At 43.0% G+C, this 24,188-nt stretch overlaps 1 long non-coding RNA gene across 2 annotated transcripts in view; it reads left to right on the forward strand.

The window, feature by feature from the left end:
- The first annotated feature begins 5,961 nt into the window (after positions 1-5,961).
- Positions 5,962-24,188, forward strand: part of LOC130486171 (uncharacterized) — a 78,116-nt gene continuing 59,889 nt past the window's right edge. For both annotated transcript variants that reach the window (XR_008933737.1, XR_008933738.1), the window contains exon 1: positions 5,962-6,135. This is a non-coding gene — a long non-coding RNA (uncharacterized LOC130486171). The remainder of the gene's footprint in view (positions 6,136-24,188) is intronic.

The following is a 24,188-nucleotide window of genomic DNA, read 5'->3' on the forward strand; positions in this document are numbered from 1 at the left end:
CAATGTATTGTGTAGAATATGGACTTACACAGCCTTTTTTTCAGAATGGAAATTCTGAAGATTCACATCCTTCAGATTTTCTCCCCTTGCATACACTCAAAGTACATAAGAACATAAGAAAGGCTCTGCTGGATCAGACCAAGGCCCATCAAGTCCAGCAGTCTGCTCACACAGTGGCCAACCAGGTGCCTCTGGGAAGCTCACAAACAAGACAGCAGCAGCACCATCCTGCCTGTGTTCCACTGCACCTATTTTAATAGGCATGCTCCTCTGATCCTGGAGTACAGCATGATTGGTAATTAGACATGTACAGGCAGGGATCTGTGAGGCTCTCTGGGGCAGCAGCACACCACTGATTAGGGTTGTCAACTTCCAGGTACTAGCTGGAGATCTCCTGCTATTACAACTTATCTGCACCCTTCTCTGGGTCAATCAATCCACACAGGGCCCAGGATCAGCATTTGCTACAGGATAACTCAGGGGAGACGCTTCTTGACAGATCTCGCTGGGCAAACTACCCTATAGACAGCATGTATGTCTTCTTTAAACACAGTTGACCATAATTCCCATTTCTGGTCATCCAGGCAATCACAGAGGAGTGGGTAGACCCTGTTTCTGAAACTTGCTGTTTTTTATTGTAATCCCAAGGAACTACCTCCTAGACATTTTATGGGCATGTCTAGGGATTCATGTGTGAAAGCATCTTTTTGACAAAGGCAATAGTAATTGGAATAAGAAAGAAAGAACTTCTGAAGAGGGAACACAAGTACAGAGAACAACAATGGAGGACAATCTTCACCATGCACATACAAATAAACTGCATATGCACGACTATCAGTTGTTCTCTGCAAAGTTGCACAATTTCCAGACATTTTGGAGCTAGTGGGAGTTTGTATATAAAGTGCTGTCAAGTTACAGGCATCTTATGGTGACCCCATAGGGTTTTCAAGACAAGAGATGAACAGAGGTGGGTTTTGCATTTGCCTGTCTCTAATTATTTCTTGATGGTTTCCCATCCAAGTACAAATCAGGGCCAACCCCGCTTAGCTTCCAAGATCTGATGAGACTGGCCTAACCTGGGCCATCCAGATCAGGGCCCGTGGGGCCATGAGTGGAAAGGTACTTGGAAAAACTGAACTACGTGCAATGCATATTTTTATCCGTTCTAAATTTTAATACTTTAGAGCATAATAATCTACAGTAATTCAGTGAACACATGATGTTATTCAATATGCTGTGTTCAAGAAAGTTGTTGAAACGATAATTACAAATCTACCCAGCATGAGAAAATGCCGTCAGCTGCACCCTGAAAGTGCAATCTTAAACAGAGATATGCCCTTCTAAAAACCCCTCAGCAGTTTATGCCAGCTGGAAAAAATAGGAAGAAATCAGAGTTAAAAGTAAAACCAATCACACTTTATTAAATAAAATATTTTAATTAGGTAACTGGACCCAGAAAAAGATCCTATCTATACAGCCAGCATTATCCAAAAACCATGGAAACCCCTACTTTTTGTGTATACCAGAAGTAATAGTAGGATTAGGATTATCACAAATAACTATCCTTCTTTCAGGCTGCTTCCAACTGTCTGAAAATATGCTAAATATCTGGCTCCAGCTTAACAGATCACAGTATCAACGGCTATTAATACATCTAGCTATTGAGTTAAATTTTACATAACTTTGATTGGATCCTACCAACTTTCTTCCAATGGATTTTGGGCCCCACATGGACAAAAAGCAATGTATCACTATTATCATATACAGCCATGGGAACCACAGAAAAAATCAGCCACTGGAAAAGCAAATATATCATGGGAGCAATGAATAACATATCCTTTCATCTACTACCATCAAACTTCTTTCTGTAATGAGAAAAAAATTCTGAAAGATCACTAGTCTTGTTTGTGGGGGGGGGGTTTTCGCACATGGGTGGACCTTGTGCCCTAACCTTGTGGGTTGACAAGCAGAGTTCCCTCTGATCATTAATTATGAAATTGTCAGAATGTCACATAAAAATATATGGGTTAGTGAATTTGCCTTTTCCCATTTATTCTGTACCTAGGGTTGCTAACCTCCAGGTAATAGCTGGAGATCTCCTGCTATTGCAACTGATCTGCAGCCGATAGAGATCAGTTCACCTGGAGAAAATGGCTGCTTTGGCAATTAGACTCTCTGGCATAGAAGTCCCTCCCCAAACCCCGCCCTCCTCAGGCTCCACCGCAAAAACCTCCCGCCGGTGGCAAAGAGGGACCTGGCAACCCTATCTGTACCTGTTTTGATCAAAACTAGGTTAGGCAGAAGTATATTTTCCCTGAAAAAAAGTGGTAGATTCAAAATCTTGTGCTCCAAAGGTGAACATTTTTCAAGGAGAGTGTCCACAGGAAAAGAAGCTTTATCCCCCCTTTATCAGTTGGGAAGTTGGGAACTGTCAGTAATATCGACTTCTTAGAAAGAACTGGTTTGTCATTTTTTCTCTTCTAAATTTAATTAATTTTTGTGAAGGTCGTGTGTTTCCCTATCTCCGATATCCCTGGTGTGTCACTCATTGAGAAAATATAGATTTTTTTTTTTTTGCATTATCTTGCTAGAGGGAAACTCTTCTTTTACTATCGCCCAAAAATGCAACCATAGCAATCGAGTGAACTAGATGACAAGTCCTTCTTCCATGCTAGGTAAGCATTTTCTGTGCTATATTCTTTGCGTTATAAGAGGAATTTTCATAATGGAATTCAGTTGAGTGCTAAATTGTAGCTGGGTTGTATCAGGAAATTATAACAATGAGAACAGAATTCATATCGTGGCTTTGGTAAGAGCAGGAAATTAAGACTTTGTAATTAAAGCAGTAACCTAAAACTTTAAAATAACTTAAACAGCCACTGAATACATGTAATGTCCCATACTTATCTGAAAATGAGGGATTGGCAGCCTTTTAAATGAATACAAGGGAAATACGGACAAGGTGGGTGTTATAGCCTCCGAACAGAGATCTGTCATTTTCTTCATTGTTCGCAAATGCCCTGGTATTGAATATCTCTTTCCCACAAATTCACAGTCTCCATGCGAGGCTCAGAGAAGAGAGAGAAAACCAATGTAATGTTATCGTTAAATTGAGGCTGCATACACCATTTATGATAGTCCCTTGACAAGCATGGTGTTGTGAATTTGCCAAGAGCATCCTTGCAAAGTGCTTTGGTGACCATTGGGTTGCGGCATAATATAATCTCCCATACCCCTTCAAAAGGGCAACACTGCAATTTCCTTGTAGGCCTAATTTGCTAAATTATAGTAAGCAACTGGAGAATCCTGATGGGTTGAATAATGTGGACTTGGACTTTTTGTCCTTTGGAAATGCAGAAGGATGCTAAACTATGGATGTACCCATTGATTTGTTTCTAGAACTGCTTCTGAAAGCTTCACTATGAGTTGGTAACTTTAAAATTGTCTTTAATACCGGTGTTTCGTGTACTTTTTGAATCCAAGGTTTCCCTTCTAAACTTATTCTGCCTTCTGCCTTGGTCCAATCCATTGCCAATCATCAAGTGAGCATGTAGAAATCCTTGCTGCCATATTATAAGTGTGGACTGGGGTTCTAAGCTTAACTTTGGTGTCAGCCAAGGAATAGACCAGTTGTAGAGCATCTGCTTGGCTAACAGAAGGTTCCAGGTTACAATATTTGGCATCTCCAATTAAAAGTCTTGTCAATACTCAGAGGATACAATAGTAGACTAGCCAGATGGAAAGCAATGGCTCAATGTACAGTAGCATGAACATATGAAGCTGCCTCACACTGAATCAGACCATTGGTCTAGCAAGATCAGTATTGTTTGCTCTAATTGGCAGTGGCTCTCCAGGGTCCTAGGCAGAGGTCTATCTCATCACCTACTACCTGATCCTTTTAACTGGAGATACTGGGGATTGAACCTGAGACCTTGTACTTTCAAAGCAAATGTTCTACAGCTGAGCCCTAGACTTCCCTCTAACAACCCCATCCTATGTCACATTAATTAACTAAAGATTCAGAGATTACAAAATACAATCTGTTGTGCGCAGTGAAGGTTTTCACTGGAAGTTTGTGTCTCCACCATAATAGAAGGACCTGTCCTATAATCTGAGAATCACCACTTTAACTGTAGCCTGGCCTTCCCTAGGGAGCTCACTAAGCCCCTGTATATTTGTACGTAAATATTGGATCTATAGGCCACCTCAAGGGCCATACAGAAATACTTCTCACACAATCATTTACCCTAGGATGAAAACTGATTACTTTGAATTGTCCATGATTCATAGCAAGACCATATGTTCATTATTTACTTTTCTTAATGCCAGAGGGAAATAAGAGATCAGTAGAATGGTTGTTAACTCCAGTGTGTGGAGTTCCATTTTTATTTATTTAAAATATCTATATAGCTTATTTTCCCAGCATGTGTTAAATACAGCCCAAAAAAGAGATTACAGACCTGAACGTATGAACTTCCTCCATTGAAGACATTTTGTTACAGAACAGAAGTCCTGGCTGGTGTGCTTTGTCAGTAATTGGCTACAGCAGTGGTCTCCTTGATTCCTGGATCAAAAGGACATGGTTCCATGAAACCTTTGTGCCATTGTTACTCTGGCAGAAGATAGGCCTGGCAGACTGGTGGGCCTGGCAGACTGGTGGACCACAGAGCCAATTTCTGGAGGACCATCTAGCACTTTCCAGTTGGTGGAGTTCTCACTACGTGGAACTTGGACTGACCCAGCAAGGTATATCGTTGGATCTTACACAGGTGTCCAAACTCAAGATCACTGAGCACCAATGCTTTAATTATTAAGAGATCATTATTGTGCATCCTAGCTTTGTAAATTCAGAACACACTGAGCCAGAGTGGTGTAATGGTTAAGAGCAGTGGTTATGAGCGGTGGACTCCAATCTGGTGAATCAGGTTGGTTTCCCCACTCCTACACATGAAGCCTGCTGTGTGATCTTGGGCTAGTCACAGTCTCTCAGCCCCACCTACCTCACAGGGTGTCTGTTGTAGAGAAGGGAAAGGAAGGTGATTGTAAGCCAATCTGATTCTTCTTTAAGTGGTTGAGAAAGTCAGCATATAAAAACCAACTCTTCTTCTATTACTGGTGTTTTATGTGGGTTCCGGCAAAAACTAAAGTAGACCACAAATGCCTGAAGACAGCCTACCCCTGTTCTACAGTACAGCTGGATGTGAGTTCAAGATCTAACAGCCATAGCTGGAGCCATACAAAAACTGAAAAGACATCACATGATCTTTCTAGAAAGGTTCTAGTGTCCCAGAATCCTTTGCAATGCACAAGGATTTCTGAGAAAAGAAATCAATGTGGAAAGAGTGATCTGAAAAGTGGGAGTTTGAAAACCACTGGGCTACAGTTTTCTTTACTTGATGGTGATTTATGCATTAATTTGTAATTTTATTGAGTTATCCTCCCCCCTGTTTTTATTGGGGAAAGAATAAAAAAATTTCTTGTTCGGGCAATCTGAAATATATTTTCCCCACAAAGATATGAATGTATACTAAGGTGTCTTTGGAACCAGCTACTCTTTCATAAGGGACATCTCGGATAACAAGTCTCATTTTAATCTATAATTAACAAATTCTCAAATGGTTACAATTAGTCAATATATTTTATTCCTGGCCCTGACAGAATGCATACTTTGCTACGTATTTGTGCCGCTCGAAACATGGCAAATGACAAAGGATTGTTTGAATCGATATTTTCAGGGCTTTAGAAAAGGAAAGACCTGCATATACATTGGGCTTTTTTTTTTCTTGACAGTGTTGCGCTTGCTAAACCGACAGTCCAGGCCGGCCTCCTTTCCAAGTTTTCCATCCTGCCTTATTGTCTATTCTGTTCAGCTATTTAAAAAATGTTGAATATCAACAATAGATTTCGCGAGCCTAGTGTCAACTTTTGTATGAAGCAATCTTAGTTGAATGAGAGGATCCCAGAGCTTATAGGGTCTTTTCTTTCCTCTTCTGTGCCGGCTCTGGATTCCTGCTTGAATGTGAGCCGCTGATAACAGGACGAATTTCAGCTTTCGTTATTACATTTCATCCACATTATTCATTTTGCCAAAATCTTTTAGGAAAAATCTTTAGAGCAAATTGCAGGAGACACCAGGTAAGTGCTCATCTTCTACAGACCAGGGAGGGGAGCAGGGGTACTCGGTATGGCTTCTTCTGTTAATTGCACATGTGTTTATGCAAGTATGTTGTACCACAACTGTTGCCTCCGTTAACTTGCATGCCTTAAGAACTTTCTGAGATCATCAGAATATGGTTTCCCACTGAGCGATAGATTAATCTTGGCTGCAATCTGGAGCATTTATGGCTTGAGAGTTATGTTGCCCTGAAATCAGTAAAAAGATAAGTGTTTTTAGAGCCGAACTGTTAGCATGCCATTGAAGGTGGAAAAACAATTTGCTTTTTGAGTCTTTCTCGGGTATTAAGCGTATACTTGCAGTCTTGCTATTTTATCCACAGTTTAAAACATCTGCAGTCACACAGAATCCAAAAGCGATGGGATCACAAAATGGGAGGGGGGGGGGCTTGCTATATTTCAACTAATCTGGATCCTGTCTAATTGGGGTACAGCTTTTGCATTGCCATCTTTTCTGATTCCATAATTGTTAGATTGAATTAATATTATTTATTATGTTTCTTTGAAAAATGAATTTGCAACTAAATGTCTCGTTAAACCGAATCTCATTTCCTAGCCTTGGCACAAAGAATTGGGGTTAAACAGGCATAGTTTTCAGCTAGCGCTGTTAAAAGAGGAAGCGTTAAGAAGGCCTCTGCAAAGAAAATCTTGTCGTACTGTCTTTTTGATATCAACAAATCTGTAGATAACATTGGTCCAACAGATTGGATATACTTGCTTTTTACAAAACCCTTAGCATTTATGGTATATGCGAATCAGTTGGTAATTAGTTAAAAGACAAAACATGAAGAGTAGGTACAAAAGGACCATTTTCACGACAGAAGGATGGTAACAGTAAGCGCCACCAAAGACCAACATAAGAGCCAGCTCTATTTAACTTACTCCATAGCTATCTGAAGTCAGAAGTAGGCATCGAAGTAGACAAGTTTGCAAATGCAGCCCAGTTATGTAGAACAGTCAGATCCCCAGTAGATTGTGAAGTGCTCCAAAACTGTAACTCTCCAAATGAGGTGACAAAAATAGAAATGAAGAATCCATATAAATAAATGCATGTCATTAGGACAAACAATTTCCAGCCTCCCCAAAACCCTGAGACCATCTAAACAGGCTGGAGCTGGAGCAGAAAACTTACACAGTTCAGCGCTACAGCACTAAGAAAGGCAAGTCCCCGGTGACGAGAAATGGCATGCGTGCCATTGTATAAAGCCTAAGGTGTGGTAAAACCTACATCAGTCTTTTGTTGGGGATCACAATTGGTACTGACACACACTGTACATGTTTGAGTGGTGGGGGGGAACGACAGAGATCTAGAGATGGTCCTGCACTTATAATTATTGTGCGGGAAATACTATTTTAGAAGATATGCAGCTTGCCCTAGCTAAAATTCCTTCTCCACAATTGTTAATAATAGTGCTGAATCTTTCATGCCTTTGCAGCTGCTCATAATAAGACTCAGGGCAGGTTTGTACAACCCCCCCCACACACACACACACACACACACACACCCATCGGCTGCTTCAGTTTCTTGAATTTGCTGGGATCCTAGTCAAGAGCAGAGTCTTTTCTGCTTCAAGGTGTGGCAGGCAGGAAGATTTCCCTCAGTCATAGTCTCCTTCTTATGTGGTTGGTCAAGGTGACTGTTTAGATTCCCCCCCCCCCACCTGACATATTATCAATTATCCTGCCAGGAAGCAGATACTGGACCTCCAGATTTTTTTTTCTTTATAAAATAGGAAACCAACTTTAATTAATCCATCAGTAACTGGACCTAATTATTTCCGACACTATTTAATTAATGGTTCATAGATACCTCACGTAATTAAGATTCCTTTAATAAGACCTTCTGTGACACTAAAATGTATGACCTTTATCTTCCTTATCAAGCACACGTTGACAATCCAGATTTGTCATTTTCGCTAAAAGGTGCCGTTGGACTAAATGGAACAGGCCATAAAATTAATCTAGCAAATTAGACTTGTTTGTTTCCTTTTCTCCCACTTCTCAAAGCCTAATAAGTTACGTCTTTTAATTAGCAGCAGTAGTACAACTGTTCCACACTATGTTTCTAATTATTAATTAATTTTTTTTAACAAAAAGGTATTTCTGTAGTATATCAGGGGACATGTGTGTGCATGTATGTTTAACACCAAAGCTGATAGCCAACAATTCTTTATTAATTGTGATGACGGCCTCTTTGGGGGGGAGGGGGGATAAATCAGCCTATGAACAATACAACTTTTTTGAGAATTAGTTTCTTTGCAGTTTTTCTTAAAAGAATTAACAGTTGTAGTTGGGCCCTGACCTGGATGTCCCAGGCTGGCCTGATCTTGTCAGATTTTGGAAGCTAGGCAGGGTTAGCTCTGGTTAGTATTTGAATGGGTGATCACCAAGGAACTCCAGGGTTCCTATGCAGAGGAAGGCAATGGCAAACCACCTCTGTTAGTTTCTTGCCTTGAAAACCCTCCAGGGTCACCCAGATTTGGCTGCAACTTGACAGCAAAAACAAAACAGTTGTCATTAGATAGCATAGTGACATCTGTGTGCATGGCATTTGACAGCTTCTGAGAAAGTAGATCCCTGCCACGATGACATTACAATTTAAAATTTGTCATAAGGGAGACAACAGTGAGAGGACCGGCCACAGTAGCAGGAATAAACAGGAAGAGTCTGTGTTTAGCTGGTCAGGTGTGGGGGGCTAGGGTTGCCAGGTCCCTCTTCGCCACCAGCGGGAAGTTTTTGGGACGGAGCCTGAGGAGGGCAGGGTTTGGGAGGGACTTCAATGCCATAGAGTCCAACTGCCAAAGCGGCCATTTTTCTCCTGGTGAACTGATCTCTATCGGCTGCAGATCAGTTGTAATAGCAGGAGATATCCTGCCACCAGCTGGAGGTTGGCAAACCTAGTGGGGGGGGGGCAGAGTTGTACCAAAGACTTTTTGGGAAAGTTCTGAGTATGGGTTTGAAGAAAGTAAGAGTGGCAGCATCGCACAGGTGTTCTGGGAGGCAGTTCCAGGCATTCAGCTTCATAAGCATAATCTTCAGTGAAAGTCACCCATACTTGTATGCCTCCACAGTGCCACCTTAAACAAGGTTATAGCCTTCTAAGTCCATTGAAGTCAATGGGCTCAGAAGGGTGTAACTGTGCTTAAAATTGTGCTGACTGTGTCTGGTGACTTGATTACACAGATGACTAGATCGCTGACCATATGGATTGCCTCCCTCTGTATTGTTAAATCCATTAATAACGTACATCGTGGTTGATGGCAATAAAGACTCAAGCAGTGATTGGCTGAGCAGTCTTGATGTCATTGGGGTGGGGGGTGAGGCAGATATCCAGGTGCCATTGGTGGACTTGTGGGAAGGAGCAAGGAAGGCTGAAGGAGCTGAACTGCCTAGGAAAGGAGCAAGCAGGGTCATGAGAAGGCAGCCACATGAACACATGAAGCTTCCTTATACTGAATCAGACCCTTGCTCCATCAAAGTCAATATTGTCTGCTCTGACTGGCAGCAGTTCTCCAGGGTCTCAGGCTGGGGTCTTTCACACCCCTATTCACCTAGTCCCTTTAACTGGAGATGCCGGGGACCTTCTGCATGCCGAGCAGATGCTCTACCACTGAGCCATGGCCCCTCCCACCCAAGTTGCTGGAATTAGGAAAGCTCAAGAAATGAGTTGGTGGTCTAGGAGACTGAAAAGGCCAGAGGAAGAAACCTGGAAGGGGAAGGAAAGCCAGATAGGCAGAGAAGAAAGGTGCATGTGGCATGACAGCGAGGCTCATGCATCAATTTGGCTGCACATCTCTTGTTTCCAGTGAAAGATGCCAAGGCAATGTTTGCCAATGGTGGACGAACTCCTTCGGATGAACAGCAGCTTGGCCGGGGGTGGGGGGCACCATGGGAACTGCCCACTTTCCAGGATGTGCTCCTGAGCCTTGATCTGCAGCTTGACATGTAGACGCTTACAGACTTTTTTCCTACTCATCCCTGGCACTCTTATTTTCCTAATGGAGGAGGGGGTGCTGGCACACACTCCTGATAGAAAGAAGAGACAGAATTATCCACCCTCAGAAGAGGCTAGCTGTTGAATCTCTACTCCAGATCCTGCCTCCTCTTCATCAGATGGCACATGCTGTACAGTGTCTCATGCAGAGACACAGAGGGTAAACTCCTCAGAAGGCACCTAATACTTCCTCTTCCTCTTTCACAGTAAAAATAAACCTGTTAGTATATAAAAGCAAAATGCACTTACATATTTATTGGAGGGGTGCCTCCGCTACCAGAAACTGGAGGAGGGTAAACAGGCTCAGGTGCAAAGCCTAATTTGGAACGGACCTGTTTGGTTGTGGCTTGTCTGCCTGCCCCAGGACAAGGTTACACAGAGGTCTGTGCCATCTATTAGTTTAAACCCCAATTTCAACAGTAGAATTTACTTATCATGGTTGTTGGGTTTTTTATTGCACATTGCTTACTTTTTTGCTGTGTCTTTATTTTTGGCCTGGGTCTTTATTCTCATCCCTCCCCTTTCCTCCTTTCTTTCTCTTACAAAAGGTCAAACAAACCTTTAACAATAAAGACAGTGATCAGAATGAGGCTAGCACTGGGGCATTTTTGAATTGGGGCATGACTGTACTGCTTGCAATCGTGTTTGGTTTTTTTACCTGCTTCTTTTATTGCTGCTTCAATAGGCTCTCTAGTTTTATTCATGAATTTTTAGGCTACTGTTGTAATTGTTTTCGCTGCTAAAAGTCTCCTCTTGTGGTTTTGCAAAAGGGGCTCAAACATCCTGGGTAGAAAAGCAGAGTGAGTGTCATTTAAATAAATTGAAATTGACCTCTATTTTAAACCCGCTCCCTAGGTAAAAAGAACACACACTCTAAATGTGATCAACGGCCTGGGACAGGGGTTTGCAACCTGTGGCTCTAGAGCCAAATGTGGTTAGTACAGAACCAAATATGGCTTTTTATAAAATAAAATAAAATTGAACTACATTGGTGGGGGAATGCTAAATAACCAGTAAGTGAATGGAATGGCAAGACAAGATTTTATGGGATGAAAGGGCTTCTAAGAGTTGCATTACAGAAAGGGAACTGACAGAGGTGAACAGATGCCAGTAAAAACCTAAAATTGTGCAGGGTGTTCCCTTGTATATTTATTACTTATTGTGAGACCTTGGGTGCACCACTTTCTAAAGAAGGACTTACAACAGCCAGTGTTTGGGCTGCAGAAACTTGATGGATTATTACTAGTGTTGCCAACCTCCAGGAACTGGCTGGAGATCTCCTGCTATTACAACTGATCTCCAGCCGATAGAGATCAGTTCACCTGGAGAAAATGGCCGCTTTGGCAATTGGACTCTATGGCAGTTAAGTCCCTCCCCTCCCCAAACCCCACCCTCCTCAGGCTCCACCCAAAAAACTTCCCACTGGTGGCGAAGAGGGACCTGGCAGCCCTAATTATTACTCAACATGCCAACTATCGGTAATGTTCAGTTGCATAGTTTCAGTTCTGCAAAAGGGCTTTCCTCTTTGTTGACCACTTGTTCTAAATGTTGATGTCATTTGGCTCTTTAATTGTACACAGTTGCTGACCCCTGACCTGGAAGGTGAAAATATACACCCTACGAGTCTGTGTTCAGCTTGGAAGACTGAGCTGAGCTGGTTCTGTCCAAGCTGTCATTCAAAATAAAAACCTAGAAGGTACTCATAACCTGTGATCCAGAGAGAATGGACAAGATTGTGCTTGATTGATGTTCTTGAAAGACGCTATGGGCAAAATGTTCTTGAATGCATGACCGTCTGCCTTGGGCATGTCATTGTAGTCCGCTGGCATCGGTGTATGCTGTCCCTACCTGCCTGTCTGCGCTGGAAGGATGTGAAACTCCCAGAACTAATCAAGTCCAGCTGAGGCAGCAGCACTTATGTCTAAGACATCTGTAATCCTATCAAAGAAAAATGAGCAAAAATTGAGAAAAATGGGAGGCATACCTTGTTGCAATTATCTTCTGCGCTATCATATTCTTTTCTTATTAGCACTGCAGAGAAAATGTGCCTGTTTTATTAAAATGAACCCGAGCAAAGTATTTCATTCATGGGGTCCCCCCTCCCCCCAAAAAATTATGTCTTGAAGCTTGGATTTGTTACATTTATTCTGGTAACACTGCCATTAACACAAACCCTTGCGTCTCTCCCCTCCTTTCCCTTCCCCAGGAAAAGAGGAAGAATTGTTGTGTAGGAGAAAGTGAAGCCAAACAGGAGTTTTTCTTTCACAAGTCAGTTTGGAGAGTGATGTAGAGAGGGAGTTATTGGGCTGCTATCTGTATCTGTTGGACCAAAAAACCAACACAAGAAACAAGGAAGGGCAAGGGGGTGTGGATAAGGGAAGAAGCAAGTGCTTTGCACACAGGAGGTCCCAGCTCAAGCCCTGCACCTTTTACAGCCCATTCCTGAGCTGTCGGCGGCCAGGGATGGCAGGGAGGAGGCGCCGCTGGAGATGCTGGAGAATGGTGGCCAATAAGAATAGGCAATATTTTCGTAGATGGACCAGTAGACTAATAGCAAGTGAACCTTCTGTTGTTCATTATGGAAGGGATCAAAAGAAAAGATGAACTGCATAGGAAACTGTATGGGTACACTAAAATGGGGCTGTTTAATCGTTTAACTGTTTTATTCTATATTGTGATTTTGTTGTATTTTACTGTGTTTTATTGGAAAATTAGCCGTCTTGAGCCTTAGCTGGGGATTAAAGGCGGGATATAAATAAATATAAATGAATGAATGAATGAATGAATGAATGAATGAATGAAAGTGCCATTATAAATCACTGAAAAAAATGCAAAAATGCAGTGTAATGAAAGTTTTCATCAAAAAAGTGTTATGCGTTTGCCAGTCATCACAGCGTCTTTGCACTAATTGGGCAAGACACTGGAAGTTGGTGCAGGTTTTTTCTTAATAATGGGATAGAATGCGACTAACACTTTTTTGTTGTTGTTATAACTCTGGAACTCAGAACAATAAAGGTTCATGTTCATGGAATGATGCCAGCATTGGGGAAGGGAACAGATTCGGTTGTGCATCTGGTCACTAATGATAACACCAGCACCCTCCTATACTGGCTAGTGACCCACCGATGCACTGGTTAGAGTATCAGACTAGGTTCTGGGTAGGGTTGCCAACCTCCAGGTATTAGCTGGAGATCTCCTGCTATTACAACTGATCTCCGGACGATAGAGATGAGTTCACCTGGAGAAAATGGCCGCTTGGGCAATTGGTCTCTATGGCATTGAAGTCCCTCCCCAAACCCCGCCCTCAGGCTCCACCCCAAAAATTCCCAGGTATTTCTCAACCCAAGGCTGGCAACCCTAGTTCAGGGAGAGCCAGGTTTGAGTCCTCATTCTGCCTTGGACACTTGTGGAGTAGGGTTGGCAGTTCTGGTTTGGGAAATACCTGGAGGTTTTTGGGGTGGAGCCTGAGGAGGGCAGGGTTTGGGGAGGGACTTCAGTGGGGTATAATGCTATACAGTCCACCTTCCAAAGGGGCCATTTTCTCCCGGTGAGCTGATCTGGGTCGCCTGGAGATCAGTTATAATAGCTGAGATTTCCAGCCATCACCTGGAGGTTGGCACCCTATTGCGGAGTGATTTTGGGCCAGTCACTCTCTTTCAGCATAACCTGCCTCCACAGGGTTTTTGTTGGGATAGAATCGAGGGGAGAATGATGTAAGGTGTTTTGGGTCCCCACTGGAGAAAAGAGCAGGCTATAAATATTTAAATAAATAACTTTTGAAGAACCAGTTTCAGCGCTGAGTTTACAAAAGCGCCAAGGCCAACAAAAGCGTGACCATCACCAGTCCTGGAGGACAAACTCAAGTAACTGATATTTTTTCTGACGTATCGATTTTTACTTATGGGTCGTTTCTGATATTGGTAGTGAAACAGAAGGAGCAAACTAACTCAACAATGAAGATATAGTGGGAATGCGAAGGATTAGCGAGCTTAATGTTCCGGCAAGAAGTTGATCAATAGTGACAATTCTCACAGTGCTTAATCAAACATTGAAGACAAGTGGCGGAGGAGACAGCGAGGGGCTGGGGCCGGTGAGCGAAAAAGCAAACAGACTGTCTTTTCAGGACATGTCAATTTATGGCAGGCGACCGAAATGCCTCTCAATTAGTGGCTTGTCTCGTACAGACAGGGAAGGGGCTGAGACAGACTGACGCAGCGGATGGCCTGGCGTTTTCAGACAGGCCTTTCCAAATGTTGCTAGGGAGAAGGTAAGACTTCTGACTGTATTTCGCAGGTCCGAAACAGGTAGCTGCGGCCTGACAAAGGATTGTCGGCTGGTCTCGTTTCTCACAGCCCCAAGAAAGCCACAGTTAACATGAGGATTATCAAACTCCTGTCAGGGCACCATCGCTAGAGTTGCCAACTTCCAGGTACTAGCTGGAGATCTCCTGCTATTACAACTGATCTCCAGCTGATAGAGATCAGTTCATCTGGAGAAAATGGCAGCTTTGGCCATTGGACTCTATGGCATTGAAGTCCCTCCTCTCCCCAAACCCCACCCTCCTCAGGCTCCGCCCCAAAAACTGCCCGCCAGTGGCGAAGAGGGAACTGGCAACCCTAACCATTGCTGATGAACCATGTTGTCCTTAGCAGGGTACAAATATGGTATAGACTGGTTGTGGGGTCCACTAGGATTGCAGGACCCTGGATTCTAATCCTGTCTCGCCTGTGGAGCTCGTTCATTGGCCTGGGTACAGTCAAAATCTGTAACCAGCCGCGTTGGTCCCCACAAAATCCAGATCAAAAAACAAAATCCATCATTTTTATGCCTTTTATTATGACCAACCAAAATGACACAAAACAGTGTACAAAGTTTCAATCTCAACAGAACTCTTCATCAGGCCAGATGCTGCAAACATTTTTAATATTAGAGGAGGGAAAAAGGAGATTTTTTTTCCGGGTCAGTAATCCTCTCAACTTAACCTACCTCACAGGTTTGTTGTGAACATAAAAATAAAGGAGGGGGAAATGAGCATACCACCCTGAGCTCCTTGTAGAAAGAGTGCGTATACAAAGTGACTAGATGGAATCTGGGCAGGCTTCTCTAAGATATGTTGAGAAACTTGCTGAGTTGTTCCATCCATGTTACAAAAACCCCCACTTTTTAAGTGGTTAATCCATTGTACAACAACTCTACTTCCTTGGAACATGGGTGTGTGCAACATGGGGTGAGAAAAGTTCCCAAAACAGCTTCCAGATTTGTAATAAAAACACAACAGCCTCACAGTGAAATACTAAGAATGCTCAAGCCCATGATAAAACATAGAATTGGAAGGGACCACCAGGGTCATCTAGTCCAACCCCCTGCACAATGCAGGAAATTCACAACAACCTCCCCTCTACACCCCCAATGACCCCTACTCTATGCCCCGAAGATGAACATATAAGCAACAATCATCTGTCTCATTTTTATCCCACCCTGCTTCCAAGACATTTGGGGCAATGTAACTTCTGTCCTTCTCTATTTTATCCTCACAACAGCCCAATAAGGGAGGCCAAGCTGAGAGAGTGTGTCTGGCCCAAGGTGAGCTTCATTGGCTGGTGGAGGGTAGAGTGCTTTGTGGTGTATCATGTGGCAGTTTTCATTGGGCATTGTAGGGAAGGGGGGAGAATGAGACAGAAGGACACCATTTTCAGTGGTAGGTAGGGTTGCCAGCTCCAGGTTGGGAAATACCTGGAGATTTTTGGAGGGGTTTGGGGAGGGGGGACTTCAGTGCCTTGCAGTCCAATTGCCAAAGCGGCCATTTTCTCCAGGTGAATTGATCTCTGTCGGCTGGAGATCAGTTGTAATAGTGGGAGATCGCCAGCTAGTACCTGGAGGTTGAAATACAATAAACAGCACGCAAGCTCAAATTGAAAGATCAAATTGGAAGATCAATTTCCGATAGTCAATTACCAAGACAAATTGTCATTTGTAAAGAGTTTACTGCTTATACTAATACAATCAATATTTGTTCCTAAACTGCTAAAGAATTCAAACACATAACCCAGCTGTACCTGTTTTACAGCATAGGTTTGTTGTTTAGACAGCACCTGGAGGTTGGCAACCCTACGGTAGGCCATAACATCAGCTGTTGGTGCTTCATCTGATTTTAAAAAATGGAAGTGTATAAACAGCAGGTGCTGTCTCTAATATGGTCTTGATGTGATCGGTGTTATCTCGCTTTGTAAACTGCTTTGAGTGTTGTTTTTAACAGCAGTCTAGAAAACAAATGGGGGGGGGGTCCAGGGTATGATCGGAGGGCTTATAACACAGCCTCCTGCCTAAACCTTAGCCAGTCTGCTGCCTCAAAGTGAAATCTCCTAGAGAACACCCCCCCCCCCATGTACACTACCTTGCATTCCATGATATAAGAAAGGAAGGGACTGAAACAAATTGAGCCAGAGTGAAAAACGTAAAGATCTGCACTAGGTATGTATGTATTTAAAAAAAATCTATCCTGCCTTATTTCCTCAGTCTCAAGGCAGCTAAAGGTGGTCCATAAGATTTCCTTGCAGTATGTCCTCGAATAGTACATGACCTGCTGAGGAGGGCGGGGTATAAATAAAATAAATACATCATAAATAACAATGCAGCCATCAAGTCACAAGGACATAAACTACACCAGTTAACAATATTAAAACACAGAATCAAATGGCCAATTACCAATTTAAAAGCTTTCAGTCTTTAAAAAATAGAAAATTTAATAACACAGAAAACTAAAAGCACACATAATTTAAAAATATTTAATTTAAAATAGTGAATGCTACGCATAAGCAATTGCTATGTGGATTAATTCTAAAGTATCATCACGTATGTTCTTGCGTGTTATTTTATGTTTTTAATTAAAATTATGCTTTCAGTCCAATGGGGACTTCAAGAAGACATTCAATGGGGACTTCAAGAAGACATTCATTTGGGGGGCTCGGTCTCCAGGAGAGATGCCAGCCACCAGGTGGGACCTGGGGATCCCCCGGAATTACAGCTCATATCCAGACTACAGGGATCAATTCCCCAGGGGAAAACGGATGCTATGGAGGGTGGACTTTGTGGCATTGAAGCCCCACTGAGCACACACACACACACACCCGTCCTCCTTAGGCTCCATCCTCAAATCTCCAGGAGTTTCCCAACCTTGATCTGGCAACACTACTTCCCCCTCCCCCCCTCCCCGGCCAGTGGCTAGTGGGGACCTGGCACCCCTAAGTCCCCAGGAGGTTTTCCCAGAACTGACAAGAGGTAAAGGCTTGGGGGACAAAATTCTGATCCCCTGATCCCCTGAGGGGCCAGGGAGCTATGCAAATGATTTGTTTCCATGTAATGCTTAGATTTGGTTTGAATGGCATGATGGGGAACCCAGAGGGAATCTTTGTCTGGAGGGCAAGAGTAACTCTCAGAATCCCTGGCTCTCCCATCCAGTCAATGGCTAGGCCATTCACATCAGCAGGTCATTTACCTGTCGAGAACATACTGCATGGAAATCTTATGGACCACCTTTGAGTTTTTTCCAAAGCACAAAGAGGGTACAGAGCAGAGGCCAAAAATTGGCACAGATGAGAATGGAAGAAATCAGTTCTCAAAGACCCTGCAAAAGTAAAGCAATCCTTGCTAAAGCAGAATTTTTTATTTTATTATATTTTTATCTCGCCCTTCCTGACTAAAGCCCAGCTCAGAATCTGGAAATAAGCGATGGGTGTGATTGTTGAAAATAATCCTAAAGCCCAAAACCTTGGACTTCCTTCTCCTTTAAGAGGTCTCTTCAACTATTCAATAAGTTAATTCTGGGCATTTTTATCACCCAATGGGTTGGATCCTCAGATCTGCATAATGGATGTGTGCAAATCAGAACAATGTGTGCATGCATAAACAAAGGACTAATGGCTCATTTGGCTATTCACACCTGTTACTACCTCCTCTGCACACATTGCAGTGATAATAGCACATGCAAATGACTGCCTCCATTTGCATCCCTCTCTGCATTGCCCTGGGCTTTTTAGGATTGGGGATGGTGGTAAACTTATCACTTGCTTCACATATATTTAGAATCATTCCAGATTTTAGTCAGTAACAGTGGAATAACACAGGTATCCAGTGACACCTTAAACACTAACAGTATATTTGTTAGCCTTGAAGTTTCCACTGGACTCACTTTATATATTTAGAAAGCCTCCTCAACTGTCCTGCTGCGTTCAGTGGGAATCACTCCCCAATAACTGTGCCTAGAGGCTTTGGACTTTTTCTCTTAAGAGTATAACAAGAATCCTGCTGAATCAGACCAATGATCCATCTAGTCCAGCATCCTGACTCACACAATGGACAACCAGTTCCTCTGGACGATCAACAACAGGTCATAGAGGCCAAGCCTTTTAGGTTTGCCAGCTCTGGGTTGGAAAATATCTGGAGATTTTGGGGTGAAGCCTGAGGAGGATGGGGTTTGGGAGGGGAGGGACTTCAGTGGGGTATAACACCAAAGAGTCCACCTTCCAAAGCGACCATTTTCTCCAGGTGATCTCTGCCGCCTGGAGATCAGGTGTAATCCCAGGAGATCTCCAGCCACTACCTGGAGGTTTTAGCAATTCAAAACAAAAGCACCAGTTAATATTGTGCAATAAAGATGACAACAATGTTATTGCTATTAGAAAATATATATTCAAAAGTAGTTCTAATAAGCACAACCCAAGTTGAGCAGAACACCACAATAATCATTTACAAATGGTCTGAAGAAGACCCAATGTGAAGACGCAAAGGTGTTACAAATGAGTAAATATCAGGCACAGTTGCTCAGTTTTTAGGAGTCCATAAAGTGCAAATGCAATAATTTAGGCAGCAAAGACCGGACTTCCAATTAGCACTTGTAGCCGTTCTTGATTACTACCTGGAGGTTGGCAATCCTACCTGTTGCTGCCTCCTGACACTAGGATCCAGAGGTTGACTGCCTCTGAACATAGAGGTTCCCTTGAGTCACCATGGCTAGTAGCTTGTGATAGACCTCTCCTCCATGAATCTGTATCATCCCCTTTTAAAGCTTGTTATGCCTGTAGCCATCACTACATCCCCTGGCAGTGAATTCCACATTTTGATCACTCAGTGTTTAAAGAAGCATTTCCTTTTATCTGTACTGAATCTACTGCTCATCAGCTTCATTGCTGAAAAAGTTCTCTTTGTCAGCTCTCTCCGCCCTGTGCATAATTTTATAAACCTCAATCATATCCCCCCCTTAGTCATCTCTTTAATAAACTGTGTGTGTCCCTTTGCTGTCAAGTCACAGCTGATTTATGGCAACCTCTGGTTGGATTTTCAAGGCAAGAGACGTTCAGAGGTGGTTTGCCATTGCCTATCTCTGTGTCATGCCCCTGGTATTCCTTGGAGGTCTCCCATCCAAATAATTGCCAGGGTCGAGGCTGAGAGGGTGTGACTGACCCAAAGTCACTGAGCAAATTTCTATGGCAGAGCGGGCATTGGGACCAGTCTCAAACTCTTCAGCCTTTCCTCATAGGAAAGGGGCTCCAACCCCCTAATCTTCTGGGTTGCCCTCTTCTGTACTTGTTCCAGTTCTACAATGTCATATTTGAGATACAGGGACCAGAACTGTACACGGTATTCCAAATGAGGCTGCACCATAGATCTGTACGGGGCCATTATAATATCAGCCATTTTATTTTCAATCCCTTTCCTATTAATCCCTAACACAGTTTGCCTCCCCCCCCCCCGCCAATTGCTGCAGCACATTGGGTTGACACTTTCACATGAACACATGAAGCTACCTTATACTGAATCAGATCCTTGGTCCATCAAAGTCAGTATTGTCTACTCAGACTGGCAGCGGCTCTCCAGGGTCTCAGGCAGGGGTCTTTCACATCACCTACTTGCCTGGTCCCTTTAACTGGAGATGCTGAGGATTGAACCTGGGACCTTCTGCATGCCAAGCAGATTCTCTGACACTGAGCCATGGCCCCTCCCCTTTCATTGAGCTGCTACAATCCCATGATCTCAGCATGTTCAAACCCCTATACTTTAAATTGGGATTTTTTTGTCCCAATGTGCATCACCTTACACTAACCAACAATGAACTTCATTTGCCACATTGTTGCCCACTCACCCAATTTGTGAAGACCCTCCTAGAGCTCTTCACAGTCATCCTTGGTTTTCACCATCCTGAATAATTTTGTGTCATCTGCAAACTCTGCCACTACATTACTCAGCCATCGTTCCAGATCATTTATGAACACATTAGTTACAGCCCCAATGCTGATCCTTGTGGGACCCCACTGCTTACTTCCCCCATTGTGAGTAGGGATTCCAGCCTCCGGGTGGGACCTGCGGATCTCCCCAAAGTACAGCTCATCTCCAAACTATAGAGGTCAGTTCCCCTGGAGAAAATTGATGTTTTGGAGGGTGGACTCTGTGGCATTGTACCCTACTGAGATCCCTGTCCTCCTCAGGCTCCATCCCCAAATCTGCAGAAGTTTCTCAACCTGGATCTGGCAACTGTAGCCCCCCCAATCCCCCGCCGGTAGCCAGGGGGGACCTAGCAACCCTAATTGTGACAACTGTCCATTTATTCCTACTCTTTGCTTCCTGTCATTTAACCAATTTTTAATCCATAAGAGAACCCATCCTCTAGGGATTTGATTCTCTTGTGTTTCCCTTTAAGCTTCCTTTTAGTGATTCCCCTCATTTTTGTAAAGTTCCCTCTTTTGAAATCAAATGTTACAGTTTTGGACTTTAGAGGTAACTTTCCATTGACATGAATGCTGAAGTTAATAGCCTTTTGACACTAAATATAATTAGAATGACACTAAATGTAACATTTGATACTAAATATAATTAGAATGAAACAAATATATTTAGAGTAAGCAATCCTAAGAGTGCAATCCTATGCACATTTACTTGGGAGCAAGCCCAAGAGGACACTGGGAAGCTTGCACTCAAGTCAAATTTGAGCTGCAAATATATGTGTTTTCCTCGCTAGATCTACTGCAATCCTAAATATATTTACATTATGAAAGAGCTACTGCTGCATCTGTCACCTTTCCATTGTCTATTGTCAGTTTAAGTTATTACATTTCTATCTCATCCTTCCTCCAAGGAAGTCAGGTACATGGCGCCCCCTCATATTTTATCTTTACCACAACCCTGTAAGGTAGGTGAAGCGGAAAGTGAGTGATCAAGGCAGGATCACCCAGTACATTTTATAGTAGTACAGGGATTCAAATCCAGGCCTAATCCTATTACAACCACCATACCGCACTGCTGTAAGCATCTTAGCAGCAGCTAACCCCCAACCCCGGCACAACTTTGTGTACAACGCTGATGAAGTATAAATTTTTAAAAAATATATTCATGCTGCAGACGATGCAAATTTATTTATTTACTTCATTTATACCCTACTTTTCTCCCCTGTGGGGAGCCTGAGCGATTTACCCTGTGAAGTATGTTAGGCTGAGAGTGTGTCAGTGGCCCAAGTTTACCAGGTCAGCTTCCATGACTGACTGGTCTGAAACTCTAACCACAGCAGCACACTGGCTCTGAAACCCGGTTCTTGTTACAGTGAACTCACATACAACCTGCATGTACATGTGTAGATCTGTTTGTAGGAAAGAGCTGACGTGTATTGTTCACTTAACAAATAAACCAGGCACCAGGTGAATGGATGAATGTTCATACATTGAAAGTAACATGAGATTTACACAACTGTGTGTATAAAGAAAAATCAGCCATACACTGTACATGGATTGTGAGTGTGTTCATTTGTGAACAGGGCAAGTGTCACACAAAGTCAAGACTGTTGGTTATGTTAACTCAGTATTGGACTCTGATCTGGAGAACCGGGTTTGATTCCCCACTCCTCCACATGAGCGGCGGAGGCTAATCTGGTGAACTGGATTTGTTTCCCCACTCCGGCACATGAAGCCAGCTGGGTGACCCTGGGCTAATCACAGCTCTCTCAGCCCCACCTACCTCACAGGGTGTCTGTTGTGGGGAGGGGAAGAGAAGGGGACTGTAAGCCGGTTTGAGTCTCCCTTACTGTAAGTGGTAGAGAAAGTCAGCATATAAAAACCAACTCTTCTTCTTCTATTAGCTCCTCTGACCGGTGGTGGGTCTGAAATCATGGTTATCGATAACAGAGATTTCAGGAGTCTAACTGCACCTTCAGAAATGAGAAACGGGAAAGAAACTTTTATCACTGAAAACAATTAACATTGGTTTTCAGCACAGTTTAGTTTGGGTTGAGTCCCCCCTCCCCCCAAAAAAGAAAAGAAGCAGAATCCAACCAGGTGGAGACAAGAGGAGAGAAGGCTGGGAAGCTGAGCCATCAGCCTAAATGCAGTTTCTCTTGCAGCAAATATGAGAAGAAAGAGGTGGCAAAGAGTAAGTTGTGGTTTCTGTGTTTGCAGTGCTGCTGTCCCTGCATGCATTGCCTAAGGGGTGTTTTGGTTAGAACAGCGATCCCCAATGTGGTGCACATGAGTTACCAACTCTGGATTGGGGAATTTCTGGAGATTTGGGGGTGGAGCCTGGGGAGGATGGGATTTAGAGAGGGATGGGACCTCAGTGGGGTATAATGTAGGGTTGCAAACTTCCAGGTACTGGTTTTAAATATAGGTAAGTAAACACATCACCAAGTATATAATAATTCTAACAATAATTTTTCTTCTTCTTTTGCAACAATATATTCATCAGAAGTCAGACAGGTGACTTTTGATGAATATATTGTTGCTAAAGAAGAAGAAAAAATATTGTTAGAATTATTATATGCGTGGTGATGTGTTTACTTACCTATATTTAAAACCAGGATTATACACTTACCTGTTTGTATGCACCTACTTGTGAACAATACATGTGACTTTGTAATTTATGACCTGTGCTTGGATATGACTTTTGCATTATGATGGTAATATTGGAATTATATTGAAATTGCTTGGAATATTTGTTTTCTGTGTGAATTTTGGTTTAACTACTATATACACAGAAGTCTCTCTCTTTATATTAACTTCCAGGTACTAGCTGGAGCTCGCCTGCTATTGTAACTGATCTCCAGCTGATAGAGATCAGTTCACCTGGAGAAAATGGCTTCTTTGGTAATTGGACTCTATGGCATTGAAGTCCCTCCCCTCACCAAACCCGCCCTCCCTAGGCTCCGCCCCCAAAACCTCCCAACAGTGATGAAGAGGGACCTGGCAACCCTAGTATAACGCCATAGATTCTTCTCTCCAAAGCATCCATCTTCTGCACATTGAAAAATAGGTGTCTCACAGAAGAAAGGCAGGCTGGTGAGGAAGTTTTTTTAGGACCACCTACTGCCTTATGAACCTGGTCAACCATTACAGTCACCTTCGGGGGGAAGCGTCATTTGAGGCTAGATAGTCATAACCCAAGAAGGGGCCTTCTCAGTTGTAGCACCAAAACTGTGGGATTCCTTCCACAGAGAGACTTTTCTGTTCCCCTCTGTCATGATCTTCCACTAGCAGGTGACGATTTTTTTGTTTCATTCGGCGTTCTCCTTTCTGTTTCTGTTTTTAATGGTTGTATGTATCTGTGTGCTTAAGTTGATTTTTAATGTCTTTCAGCTGCCACCTTAAGGGCCCTAATTGGGTGCAATGGTAAGATAGGAATATTTTAACTAAATAAAATAAAATATTTATTTCATGACAAAAATAACAGTGTAAGGGGGCATAGGTTCTATCTTCTATACCTAGGGTTGCCAGGTCCTTCTTTGCCACTGGCAGGAGGTTTTTGGGGTGGAGTCTGAGGAGGGTGGGGTTTGGGGAGGGAAGGGACTTCAATGCCATAGAGTCCAATGGCCAAAGCAGCCATTTTCTCCAGGTGAACTGATCTCTTATTGGTGGGAGATCTCCAGCTAGTACCTGGAAGTTGGCAACCCTATCTATACCCTGAGAATAAAAATTATCAATGGCCCTGTCTTATGCATAGTAAGTGAGAAGCTTAACTGGAGGTACGAGAGTAGCAGGCAGTTTAG

Source organism: Euleptes europaea, chromosome 13, assembly GCF_029931775.1.
Source record: "Euleptes europaea isolate rEulEur1 chromosome 13, rEulEur1.hap1, whole genome shotgun sequence".
Classification (NCBI taxonomy): domain Eukaryota; kingdom Metazoa; phylum Chordata; class Lepidosauria; order Squamata; family Sphaerodactylidae; genus Euleptes; species Euleptes europaea.